At 32.4% G+C, this 14874-nt stretch overlaps 1 protein-coding gene across 1 annotated transcript in view; it reads left to right on the plus strand.

Annotated features, from left to right (window-relative positions):
* LOC118183772 (uncharacterized) overlaps positions 1-14874 on the plus strand; it is a 514823-nt gene that overhangs the window by 138717 nt on the left and 361232 nt on the right. Inside the window, exon 2 of the mRNA XM_085816747.1 lies at positions 13379-13508. The gene's annotated coding sequence lies outside the window, so the exon portion shown is untranslated. The remainder of the gene's footprint in view (positions 1-13378; positions 13509-14874) is intronic.

Consider the following 14874-nt stretch of genomic DNA (forward strand, 5'->3'; position numbering starts at 1 on the left):
TGATCCCTATTAATTTTCCTCACATACTTAAATATGAGTTTTAACGCCTTATTGGATAAACTAGAAAACCGAAATCATAACATGTGACCTTCAGATTTCATAAATTCCACAATATTAAAAACGAAAAGGGCCCAACAGTTTAAGAGCAATTAAGTTTCACTAAAATATAGCGGGCTATATACAAGCAATTTAAACGTTTCCTTAATTAAAACAAAGTGACATATTTTATGCTCATTAACATGGCGCACAGCAAAATTCATTTTAAGTTGGTTGAAATTAAAGGAATAATTAAGGTTTACTGCAAAGAAGTGGTAAGGAGTTTTCTGCGCTAAATATAGAGTATGTACAGAATTATCCATAATTATCCATAATACTAGATTTCTAAAAATGTTAGCTTGACTAAATTCACTTTTTCTCTGCCAGAATATATTCGAAAGTTAAGTAATTAGAGATAAGTGTTATACAAACTAAATGTAGCTTCTTGTATTTTCAAAATTAAAAAATCAAAACGCTCTATGAATTAAATAATAATTGCAAATTAATAAATATACTTAGATACAAATTTAGTTTACAGTTTTTTCACTTTGATTATTTTATTTTTATATTAAAAAGTACAATACTTAAAAAGCAACCAATGAAAACAAATGAAACAATAAAAAAGTAATGATTCAAAGTTAACGCTTTTTTCTAGATGACCGACCATTTTCTGAAATTAGACGGTTACTGATGTTAAGGATATACTGTGACAAAGAATATTTATATAATTTTGATGAATTATATACTTCGATATAAAATTATTATAGGCAATATAGTGATAGAATTAACTGATTTCCAAAAGATTTATGCAACAGAATTTGTAGATCATTAAATTTCAGCTGAAATTATTTAAAGAAGGTTAATTATGTAACATATACCCATTTCTCTGAAAAAAATTGAATAAATTTTAATTATTCATTTAAGAAAGAATTTATGTTTGGTATCAAAATGTATGACTTGTATATAATATAACTTAAAAAAAAAGTGTGTAATCTTATTTTATCGTTTTGAAGTTTCAAAACAGATCATATATAGTTTAATTACAATTGAAAACAAATTAGCTGTAGAGGATGTTTAAGAAATTAAATAATAGATGGCAAGTTAAAGCCTTATGAAATACTAGGCTATTCTTAAGATTTCGGTTAAATACTTGTACATGGATTCTATCTTCTAGATACCTATTGAGTTCTTAAATGAGCGTTAAAAGAAGCACACAGGTTTTTTTTTTCTTGGGGTAATTTCTGAGGAAAACTGGCTGGTATTCATATTACATAATGCAACATTAGCTCGAGACATTTCAATTTAAGAAAATATTCCAATTTCTAGGTAGTGTGTGAATGATTCGGTGTAACTATCACCAGCTTTCTCTCGAGTACGATTAATAAAAAGCAATAGTTTTGCATTCTTCTACCATGTGACTTTGAAATTTAATAAGTTTTAAGGACAGATTATTGTACAATTAATATAACTGCGCACGTGCATCACATAATTTTCCTTCCATTTATAATTTTTTAGATTCATAGTCATCTTATATTAGGGGGCCCACCAGCGGCCGAGCGGTAAAGTCGCTGAACACTGGTTCGAGGTTCGAATCCCGCGAACGGGATGGCTGCATGGGTGTTTTCGTGGTTTTCCCCATGTGTAACGTGTATACGAGCCAGTTTCCCTTAGAAAGTCCTCCACGAAGGCATCCCTTCCCTTAGGCAGATAGCCCTAGTGAGCTTTGCCATAATTAAATACACCACCATCTTATGTTATGAATGTTTTAGTCTTCAAAGGAATAAAGGTTCTGTACTATATAAGAACAAAGAGAGTTGGCTTTAAAACACCCACATATCTTCACCATGTTTACTATTATATATAACTAATAATAAATGTATACGTATACCATATCTATTATCATAATAATAATCTATACATATACCATATCAACTTATATCATTGTTACGTGGTAAAAAAAAATAATATTTTTCATTTAACCTTTATCTCTTTACAAACTGACTGCTTGGTGCCGCGACCAAAAAAAAAAAAAAAAAAAAACCGAACTAAATCTAACTACTCTAACTTTGTACATACATAATCAAAACCTTTAAAATCTAAAAGACATCAAAGAAAGATATCCTCCCTGGTGTTTTGGTAGAATCACGATTAATTATGCACATCCACAACAAAATCTTTAACAGGCTATCTCTTACTAAATGAAAACTAATTTATATCTCCAACCTGAAAACACATAAATTTCAATGTTAAATCTAGAGATAAGCTTAAACCGTGAACATTTCAAATATCACACAGAACTCTTCTAAACACCGGGGAAAGATACAATCTCCCAATTAAGAAGTCTACTCTTCAAAATCAAAATTAAATTTAGTAAACCGATCGTATAGTCACCAACACTAAAACTTATTTTTCTACTACCGCAATATAATTACCCAGGTTCGGTTGAAAAACCATGTTTCCGTAAGGATCACATGGGTGACCTACAGTAGACCACAATTAATACACACACAAAAAAAAAAAAAACATACAATATTAAGGATAATAAACACATTTATTCAAAATTCCCACACATTATAATTTAAGATAGCTGGCCAGACTACCCCTACAAAATCTTTTAAAGTTACTCATAGTTTTTTTTCATATCAATCTCATATTTAACATTAATCCATTAATACAAAAATCATAGTGAAACACGTCACAGTTCTTAATCATTTAAACAGGAACTCAAGATGATTAAACTCATTTAAAAAGACTAATTTAGAATAAATCATATTGAACATAGCACTTAAACATTAAAACAAAGATTCACTTCCTCCAATTAGTTCAATTGACTTCTGACTATTAAACATTAAATAAAAAGGTTGATCTTTACAATATGGTAACTGGTAGTTTGGCGACATTTTGGAGGCGATAAAGGTTACTACCTGGGACTTTGGTAATAATGTGAGCAGTACTCAGTTCCGATTACGCATTATTTTGCGTGAGGGAAATGAGAGATCATGGGATATGTCATGTGATATTAATGGACGAATTACGGTTCTTTAATCGGAAAAGGGGGGGAAATCGGGAAAAATGTGAAAATTTTGTATTTAGCTTTATTCTGTGTTGTGTGAAACAGTGTTGTTTAATTTTTGGATCCCATGGCCCTAAGTAAAGTGAATTCGAAATGGGTATTTAGGCATTGTGATAAAGAGAAGTTTGCTTTTTATTTAGCGGAGGAAGTATGGAGGAAAAATTCGCACAAAAAATCTTTCAATAATTTTATTGAATGAATTAGAAAAGTGTATCCGCCACGTAATCAAGATTCTGAAGAAGATTAGGTAAGTTAGTATTTTTAATTATTTTAGGATATTATTTTTATGCATTGTTCTAAATGTAAGGTGGAAAGGAATTTGGTATTATTGGGAAAATTGTTATTAGCAATGATTTAGTTTAAAGTAATTAGGATTGTAAGGTAATTTTTATTAATTTAATGTATGTGCTCATTTATATTTTAAGTAGTGTTTTTGAATTTAACTATATTTTAATGAAATGATAGTTATTTTGTGAATTTTATGTTTGTAGGAATTTGGTATACGTTTAAGCTGAAATAAACGTGCATGGAAAAAATTTAATTATTTGATACTAAGTATTTGTAATGCTTGCAGTATGAATTCGTTGGTGACGTGTATAATGTAATAGATGATTTAGAGGTAAAAGTTTTTGGATATTTTATTTATTTTATATGTGGAAATGTTTATATTTGTAAAGGGTAAATACTTTTTCGCGATCAGGTAATTTCATATATGTTCTTTTTACCGGGTTTAAAGATTGAGAAAATTGTCATGTATTTTCGTGAAATTTTTCTAATTTATGAGAAAAAAGCAGCGTACATGGATATACTGAAGAGTGTGCGCAATGCCATTTTTGTGCAATTCTGGGATGTTTTTTTAAGTAAAAATAAGTCGACGTGTACATGGTTTAGTGATATTTTAATTAAATGATAGTTATTTTGTGAATTTTATGTTTGTAGGAATTTGGTATACGTTTAAGTTGAAATAAACGTGCATGGAAATAATTTAAATATTTGTTACTAAGTATTTGTAATGCTTGTGGTATGAATTCGTTGGTGACGTGTATAATGTAATAGATGATTTAGAGGTAAAAGTTTTTGGATATTTTATTTATTTTATATGTGGAAATGTTCATATTTGTAAAGGGTAAATACTTTTTCGCGATCAGGTAATTTCATATATGTTCTTTTTACCGGGTTTAAAGATTGAGAAAATTGTCATGTATTTTCGTGAAATTTTTCTAATTTATGAGAAAAATGCAGTGTACATGGATATAGTGAAGAGTGTGCGCAATGCCATTTTTGTGCAATTCTGAGATGTTTTTTTAAGTAAAAATAAGTCGGCGTGTACATGGTTTATGTGTATGTGTTATTTTGAAAAACGCGTAAGGAGTATGGTATTGTGCACTTTTTCCCAATTTTGCAGTGAATATTTGTCATGATTAAGCAGTTTTGTTTGATAAAATTTCTAGCATAAGTGTAATTCGGCTAGTAGATTGTTGGAAGAAGTGTTCAGTAGATAAAAAGAAAAGAAACATGTCTTTACTTCGTGAAGACAAAATGGCGGCGGGGAAAAAAATAGAGGGTTGCTGTAGGAGAGTTGGTTGCCAAATTTTCGCCAAAAAATCGCCAAGTTACCATAATGTAAAGATCAACCAATAAAAATTTAACTATCTTAGCTAGAAATTTGGTAAAAATATTCAATTTTTATCTACTTAACATGTCAACTCTTTAGTATTAAACATTTCCAAATTTAAAAGGATTATGCATCAAAATAAAACACCAATGAAAATTAAAAAGTCACTCACGAAATCGGCGCACCACCTTTGAGAGACTCGGGGAGCTGCCCCGATCTAAATTACAAATCCCGAAACAATAACTGCCAAATCTTCATCGTTGTTTTCCGGAACCGGAGCCTTTTCATAGTTCCAGTTTAAAGTTTTCAAATTCCTTCGTTAAGCAGCACTTTCACTCAATCAACTTCCCGTTTTCGAAGTTCCACTGAAAGAGGTCGAAACTAGAGACAAAAGACCAAAGCAGACCTCAGGCGATGACGACTTTCCATATTTCCATCCTTTCTAAAGCAAAATAGATACTCCAGCACGAACGAGCAGTTCAGACTGTTCCACAAATGGAAAAAAGAAATCTCAGCGACGAAATTGAAAATAATAGGCCGCAAGAATCGCCGCCGTCAAACATGTCGAGCATCCACACTGTCTCGGACCCTCCGTACCCAGAAATCTCGGAGATAAAAACTTAACTGTATACCGCGGTCGACCACCGAAGAACCGCCGCGTTTTTCCTCCGCACCATCTCAGCACCTCACTGACCGCGGCCGACCCCGTAGGGGCCGCCGTCAAAGTAGCAAACCCCTAAGGCTCCAAATACCCTCTTAAAAGTCTTCTCTAAAAATCGCTTTTTTTTTCAAGTCCAAAAAGAGCCCCTCCTGCCTTCCGTGCAACGGCTTAAGAAACCTCGGTTTACACTCACTAAGAAACGCCTCAAAATTACTATTGGTTCAAACAACACTAAAATTAAAAATTTAGCTAATCTAAAGGAAAATGGACTCCCTTTCGGCAACTAGAAGAAAGGTCATAAATCGCCACTGAAATTCTCAGAAATTCAGAACTTTCTACAAGAAGACAGACCCTTTCTTTCCCACGCAACAGAAGAATGTTTCCAACCTATAACTCTGTCAAAAAAATCGCCGCCCCTTAGAACTATTCGACTCTGAACGAGCAAAACACGTGTTTTCAACTCCCGCGAAAAAAGGGGAAAATGCAGCTGGACAGTGACCTCTAACCTCCAAGGAAGCCGAATCGTGAGAAACGGAAATACACGCGCGCCCTTTTAACTGTAACACAATTCTGCCAAACTTAAAGAAGCTTTGCCGTAAAGTTTAACAATATTAAATATTATACATTAATTTTAAAATAAGCACAATACAAATTCACAGTAAAATAATACGCAAAAATTATACACAACAAAAATACATAAGAATTTTCCATAACATCATTATATCAACATCTTCACAATGTTTACTATTATTTCTATTTAATAATAAATGTATATTATATCATTCTAAATGCAAAACAGTTTTTCATGTTCAGTGGAAAGTGTTCAGTGTGTTAATATTTGAAATTTCTTTTCGTGCTTTTGCCAATCCCCGTAGACGTTTCGACTCCTCCTAGTATTTTAGCTGTTTATATTACTAATAAATGCGTGCGAGAAAACTTAATGCATATATTATCATATTTTGTTTTACCCAAGACCTATTACGCCTTTATGGCTAACGTTTTCATTGAATTAATTCGAGGTAAAATTTAAGAAGCGTTGCAAGAATACCCTGTATTTGCGGTACATTAATGTAATTATTTAGCGTACTGTATAAACCATTCTCTGCTTTTGACAATACTGCTTTTATTGTCCTTCTCTAATTTACCTTCTTTAAACTAAATAACAGAAAAGAGTTTCTATTACATTTATTTTTTGTGAAGAAAATGAACTTGGGTATCTTTTCATGCATTTTACGAATGTTCTAATAATTTCTTTAGGTTTTTACTCTTTATTATCGGTATTAATATCACTTGAAAAGTAATATACTTATTTTATCTTATATAAGTAAATTAGGGTGCTTTTCCGTTTTGCCGGCGCAGACAATTTAGTTTTATGCCCTAAGGCCATTCGCGGGTGGTCAGTTAAGTCAATTTAGTCAGTTAGGACGCAATCACACAGCGCACCCGATGCCGAAAATATAGAAAAGGCAAAGTCAAGGGTTGAGTTCATCAATTTTAATGAGAATGCACTAGAGAAGTAAAGCACTGCAGTTTTACATAATTTCTGAGTAAGCTACTCGAACGAATTGAAATAATTCTTGCATTTAAACTTCCATTCTAAATAAAGATTTAACTTGGAATTAATGTAGATAATTACTGAGAGAATTAGATTTTTGTAGCGTAGTATACGTGAGATGAGATCACTTGGGTCACGTGATATAAACCGCCGAATCAGGATGTTGAACCATAAAAGCATAGTAAATTCTTAAATTAATGTCTTTTTATAAATTTATTGTCTTTATTTATTGGCTTTTTTTACAAAATTTGAAATGACATTAAAATGTTTATACCTTCAAAATAAAAATTTCTTAGAACTAACATTTGTTAACATTTTTTATGTGTATACTGTGTGTTGTCGCCAATAAAGTCTGCTTGGCGAGATTTGCGCCGGCGAAACGGAAAAGTAGTACCTAAAGTAGTTATTTCATTTAGTATGCTCAAGAAACACCAGTTGAGGTTTTGTGTTTTGAAGCGTTGACGCTTTATTCACTTTACCAGGAAAAAAAAAAAAAAAAAAAAAAAAAAAAAAAAAATATTAAACGTTAACTGGCAAATCACGTGTTGAGCAATTTATGTGATGATGATGGCATTAACACGAGGACTTTGTCCCCAACATTGAAAGTCTTTTCTTGAGAACGTAAATTGTATCTTGAAGTGTACTCTTCTTGAGATATTTTGGAATTTGCTGATGCAATGTCATGAGCTTTTCTTAATTTTTCTAAAAGGTCTTGTAGATAATTTTCAATTGAACGGGAAGCTGTAACTGGAATGCTACGTTCACCTGTCCATATTTCTTTCAGCAAAGATAATGGTCCTGGTGGTATTCTTCCATATACCATCTGGAAGGGAGACAAACCAGTGGTGCTATGTGGCACTTCTCTGTAGGCAAACAGGAGATAGGGAAGATTCAAATCCCAGTTTCTGCCATGTTCTTGGATATTTTTGTTCATCATCTCTTTTAAGGTTCTATTCCAACGCTCGACAGCACCCATACTCTCGGGGTGTCCTGGAGTGGAGAATCGTGGAGACACACCAAGTAAGTTCTCAAAGGCTCGGGTGAGTTTGGCTGTGAAATTAGTTCCCTGGTCGGAACAAATCACTTTTGGAAATCCAGTTTGAGTAAAAAAACCTCATCAAAACGTTGCATGTTGTTTTCGCACTTATGTCTTTGACGGGGGTGGCTTCTGCCCATCTGGTTCATAGGTCAACTGCACATATCACAAACCGATGACCTCTCCTGGATGGAGGTTCTAATGGCCCGATACAATCCACGCTCCATACTTCAAAGGGTGTTTCCGGCCTAACAATAGGTTGAATTGGGATTCGATCTTTGTACGTAACTGTTCTCCTCAATTGGCATTCTTTACAACTTTCACAGAATTTTTTAACATCTTGCTTAATAGTAGGCCAAAAGAATGAGTACTTGATTCGTTGAATTGTCTTTTTCTCACCGAGGTGGCCGGCAAGAGGGATTTCATGTGCCATTCTTAGGACTTCCCTTCTTTTTTCTCTTACTTCATAGGGTACTCTTTTCTTAATTTGGTCAGTAATAATCAAGTCTTTTAACGCGGCAAAATTTGTGATTTCAAGACCATTGATCCATTCTTCAAAATAACTTGTAATTTCGTAGCAAAAATCTCTCCATGATTTTTCAGCGCTCTTTTGGTGCATCACAAATTTTTTTCTAAAGCTTTCAGGATTTAATTTAAATCTCTTCAATAAAATGGCCTTAATGTACTCATAATCTTCAAAATTTTCTTCAGATTCCCTACCAATTAATTGAATGATTTCAGATGGCATTAAAGTCAATAAACATGAAACCCAATCTTTAGGATCAATCTTTGTCCTTTTAGCTTGTCTTTCAAATAAGGATAAATAAATCACAATATCATCGTGTCTTAAATTGAATTTGGGAATAAGCTTAATTAAATCTAAATTATGATGTCCATTTTCATTTGTTGGTGGAGTTTGTGTTAGTCGAACACGAGATTCAATTTCGAGTTTCCTCAATTCAAATTCCATTTGCTCTCTTTTCTGCTGTGCTTCTAATTCTTCTTTCCTTCGTCTTTCCTCAATCTCTTCTTTTTCCTTTCTTCGGTGTTCCTCAATCTCTTCTTTCTCCTTTCTTCGCTGTTCCTCTTCTTTTCTTTTCCTCTCTTCAATAATCGTTAAAAACACTTCTTTAGCAAATGCTTCATCATATGTATCACTTTGAATTATTTCATTTTTTATCGCCACGATTTTCATACTTGGATCTACTTGAATTTCTAATTCAGCAGCTAAAGCCAGCAAATCCTCTTTTTTCCCACGTCCCATAAAAGCCATGTCTCGATTTTATTCAGCCAATAGACTCTTAGTTTTATGAAAAGCTATTTTTTTTCTTTTCTTTTTCTATTTAAATATAATTCACAATGAATTTAATTTTATTCGACAGGAAAATCAATCAGTAGAATCAATACTTAATGTGTTGTTCACCTACTCTGGCGAGTCAAACGAAATTACATTTGAACACTGGCGTATTCATTACTTTGAAAATTACATTTGAACACTGGCGTATTCATTACTTTGAAAATTACATTTGAACACTGGCGTATTCATTACTTTGAAAATTACATTTGAACACTGGCGTATTCATTACTTTGAAAATTACATTTGAACACTGGCGTATTCATTACTTTGAAAATTACATTTGAACACTGGCGTAGTCATTACTTTGACAAGTAAATAAACTAAGATTCCATGACGGAAACAATAATTAACTTTTCATAATCTTAATTAACTATTTTACATTTACAAGGTAAATTGAGCTCTCACCTGAGTTATTTTGGTTCGTAATTATATGCGGGGAAACTCCGATCCTGTCGACTGCGCCAGTAAAGATCCTTTCTTTATTTCAATATAATGAATATTGAATCTTGTAGGAAGAATAAAGCTAATTTTTCAGAATAAACAAAATACCTTTATTTAAATTTTAAAACAGAACCAAAAAAAATAAATACTGCAGCTCTAAACTATCAAAATTTTAAACTCTTAATTACTGCAGTTAAAACTCTTACAACTATTCAAAAATTAAAAAACATTCAACTCTCTAAACAAAAATATATATAAAAATCTTTCGAATCCTCTTCTTGTTGCCACACCGTAAAATGCAAGTTCTTGTCCTATTATTTATATTTCACGTTCTCTTTAAGTCACGATCTTCACAAGTCATGATCTTTACAAGTCACGATCTTTACAAGTCCCGATCTTTACAGCCCACAACCTCGGCATTGCGCACCACATTGGCTTTGCCCATGTGAACATCGGTGTATTTTCACTTACAAAAACATCCCAGAATTGCACAAACTCGGCATTACGCACCATGTTGGTTTTGCCCATGAGCACGTCGATCTATTTTCACTTAAAAAAAATCCCAGAATTGCACAAACTCTTCATAGCGCACAACCTCGGCATTGCGCACCAGATTGGCTTGCACATCGATCTATTGTGCACATCGATCTATTTTCATGTGCACATCGATCTATTTTCATGTGCACATCGATCTATTTTCATGTGCACATCGATCTATTTTCATGTGCACATCGATCTATTTTCATGTGCACATCGATCTATTTTCACTTAAATAACATCCCAGAATTGCGTAAACTCGGAATTGCGCACAAACTCGGCATTGTGCACCACATTGGCTTTGCCCATGTGCACATCGATTTATTTTCACTTAAAGAAACATGCCAGAATTGCACAAACTCGGCATCGCGCACAACCTCGGCATTGCGCACCACTCAAAACCGTCTATACGGTTTTTTCGCTCTACTAGTTTCATATTTGTTCCACAAATTGGGCACTTATACGATATTTTCTCCCTACACCACTCAATAACGCTCTTTTTACCTCTTCGCTCCAATTTGATATAAGAAATCCAGATTCAGATACTCATCCATTCTGCAGTAAGCACCGATTTTGACACACTCATCAATAATCAAAACATTCTTTAAGCAAAAGAATTCTCTTTTGTATTTTCAGAAGTTACGGTTATAATTTTTAACTCATGCATTCAATATTTTCAGTCGTTTTGTAATGATCGTTTTCAATCATTTGGTATCTTAATAATACATTTGTGAGAGATACTTCGTTGCGTTAAATGCTCACAACACAGAAAAGTAGATTTATAATTAAAAAAAATCTCGTGCAGAACATTATAAACCTACCATTTCAACTCAGTTAAAATATAATTTAAGTTTTCTTTAAATACGAAGCTATAGCATACTTATAACTTGTTTTTAAGAAGAGGCGTAACCAATATTACGTCATAAAAAGGCGTGTCCAAGCATAAGAGAAGTAAAAACAGCATCGACTGATGCAGCCTATTCTGCGATTTAGCCAATATTTCTATAATTACAATGAAAATCATCTAAATGTGCGAAGTCTCTGTAAATATAAAGAAATCAAATATAACTAGTAATATGCACAAATACTAAAACAATTCATTGTACCAAAATATTTACAGTGCTAAGGTACTCGCACAATCTTAAAGCATATAAATGGAAGTAACATCTTTCCGATTGGAATTTGTATCCTAATAGACGCGATTATTTAGAATACCTATCCTCATTTACTAGCGCAAAACTCCTTGGAGGCCTTATTGGCGAATTCATTAAGATACTGCCTGCTACGAATGCTGATCACGGCAAATTACCTACGCTGTTTGCGCAACTAATCTATTGAGCACTATATCATCAACCGAAAATTAAAGCTGCCATTAAAGTTTTACTTAAAGGTCTACTCTCACGCTCCAAACTCAATGCACTAAAAGGAGATTTTCCGTGCCTGAGATAACCCAAATAACTAAACGCAAAACAAAGGATTTAATGATATTGTTCTTGATTCAGTTAATTAATATTACAAATTTAAAATTAAAAATATTGCTTAAGAATCTTCTGCATTTTCCCATTCTAATTGAAAAATACAAATCCAATAAGAACCTAACTATTGAAATTTGTCATCTCAAACCCAGGTGTATTAATAGTAAATCCAAAAAATGAGGAAGGAAAACTCAGTTAAATCCGGATCAACTATTTATAAGGCGCTTAACACAAATATGATCAAATCTATCCTTCGTGTTCACTGTCTAACAAATTATCCAATAATACTGCGTGAGGGACATTGGAATGCAATAATTTTAAAATAATTTTGCAGTAACGAACTAAATATTATTATTAATGTAATCAATAAACACATGCCAGGAGTTAAATCAAGCGTTACCAACCTAGATAAATTTCATGTATTTCTGTATACTCCTCATTATTCTGCCAGCTAATAATTGAATATATTACCCTGCTTCAGGGTTTTGCTTTAATATTTTTCTGAATTCTAAAATAATTTAATTTTCTCCCTTTTCTCTGCTGTTTAGGCATAATTCAAAATTCATGCGATTTCTGAAAGAGTCTTTCCTTACTTTTTCTCGCAAAGCCTGATAACATTTCCCAAACATAGCCTGGTAATCCCTATCGTTAGTACTCTACACCTAACGGCAAAGTTTCAATGAGCTTTCCCACTATGTGCTTTCTACCTCACGTGACAGCATTCTGATCAGATTTCCATAATTTGCCACATCGTACCTCGTTGAACGACTCTCGGTCTTGAAACAAATAACGTTACCGGAGTTTTAAGTTTCAGGACCATTTATTTAATTCAAGTTGGTTTATTATTGCTGGTAGCAAGTGTTAGCAACAAAGTATGAATGTTTTGGGGGATAGGGCTTCGTTCGGGAAAGTTTTTCTATGGTCTGCGTTCTCCTAATAGTATGCATCTGGTACATGATTGGCAAAAGTGTAGAACAGAATATACAATCCATGACTATGCTATAAGAACTTCGGCAGTATAGGGAAAGAACATAGACTGATTGACACATTGACACCAAGTGTACATTGAAAGCATCTTTCTTTCAAGACGTGTCGCTGCAGTTATCACAGCATTTGGTGGCTATACAAAATACAGATTTCTTAGTATTCCGCAAATCTGATGGGCTAAAATTTTAATTATTTCATCTTATATGTTTTATTACTTATCCAGGGAACATGGCTTGATCATCTCTTGTTTTCATAGTGTGTCAGTTTGGATGACCGGCGATGTATACGTTTAGAGATAGATAGAGGAACTGTAACACTTCAATATAGATGTTTCGGTTTTTAAATGATTGCAAAATTTCTGTTGTTACGAAATTTAGATATTGCTACACTTTTCAGTGCACTTCATTACTAATTTCACTATATTATTAGAAGATTTCTATTATTGAAACTGGACAGTTATCAGCTTCAGAAATTATTATGTTTGGGAATGCCTTATTAATATAAAGTTCTATTTCAAATGTAACTTATTGTTTATTGTGATGTACTGTTTACAGGAAACTACTTCATTCTTCAGTGCATTGTAAAAAATGTTTCTTTTATTCCAGGTGAGTTTGCGTTTAGTGGAAGATGTAAATTATACTAAGTCAAGAAGCACATTCTTGCTTTAATTTTTGAAAATATTGTGTGAAAGTGTACAGGAGGAGAAAAATTACAGCACAAATCTCGTAAAGCAAGGTAAGGCATTTTCCTTTGATTATGTGCATTATATGTTCGATCTCAGCTTCTATTCATTAAGTTCTGCGAAGTCTTATAAGAACAAAAGGGTATATACAAATACGGCATACAAGTGTGATTTGAAGATTAATTAAATTTTATAAATTACTCCTAAACGTAATCCACAGTATTTCAACTATATTTCGTTTCGGATAAGTCCAATTTTGGCTGTTAAGATGCAACTAAGCCAGACAGATAAAACATTCAACATTTATAATTGCATTTCCAGCCATTTCGTTTTAAATTTTTGCAGGCAAGTCAGTTAATTTTAATTACCTTCCTGAATTTGATCTTAAAAAATTATTTAATTAACTACTTTTATTAAACTTTAATTCAAAGGATTATGCCAATTTTAATATTCGTTTGATTTTGAATTAATTTTTAATGTTAAAAAATGTATAACTTTTGTTTTTATTTTAGAATTTGAGTTTGGAAATGAGAGTTTAGGGGAATATCTCATCTAAGATAAGCATCCCGTTTTAGTCGTGTTCCATGTGAGCAACTTAAAGATTATTTACTAATTTATTTTGTCTATGAAGATTCTTTTGGTCTTTCTATTGATTGAGTATTGTTCGTGACTTATTTGGCTTTAGCAGAAATATAATTTCATGCTTACTTGGAAAGAAGAAGAAGCACTCTCACTTAATTTAGTTGTTGTTAATTGATTGTAGATTCGTTTATTCCTCTTGACAAGTCAATTAATATACGATCAATGACAATAGCTACTTTTTCAATACGTAAAATGTTTATTTCATTTTGGTGTTTTGCGATTAAGGGATTTCTCTACAGAGTTTTATGTTTTTAAAGCAGTAGAGGTCCAAAAATGTTAATTTAAAACACTAATTAAAATTCTGACTAAAACATTTTTAAGACTTCATGGTTTTAATTGAATTCTTGTTTCTTGTAGATGGTATATAATTTTGTTTATCATATTTTTATAAATATGCAAAGCAGCTTGCATTGTTTGAAACATTTCAAAATTCAGAATGCGCATTGTAAGCATCAAGCATTTTACATTCGTAGCGTAAAATAGAAAAATAGAAGGTAATAGTTATAATAACAAGGTTAATACTCTAGACCCATTAAAAATATGTGCATTTAAAATTTTAAATAAAACATTTTATTTCAGTATACCAGATTGTTAAAGTAAGCCACTAGTGACATTTCACTCCTATACCACATTTGGTATGGTGAGTTAATAGAGGAAAACTAAACATATCATATATAATAAGTTGGAAGCGAAGAGATTGACATAGCGAAGATATATAATAATGAATGAAGAGATAAAAATTGAAAAAAAATTCCACTGTTAAAAATGCGCACTGAA

This window comes from Stegodyphus dumicola, chromosome 5, assembly GCF_044657685.1.
Source record: "Stegodyphus dumicola isolate Sdum_Otavi_A_Nest chromosome 5, ASM4465768v1".
Lineage (NCBI taxonomy): Eukaryota > Metazoa > Arthropoda > Arachnida > Araneae > Eresidae > Stegodyphus > Stegodyphus dumicola.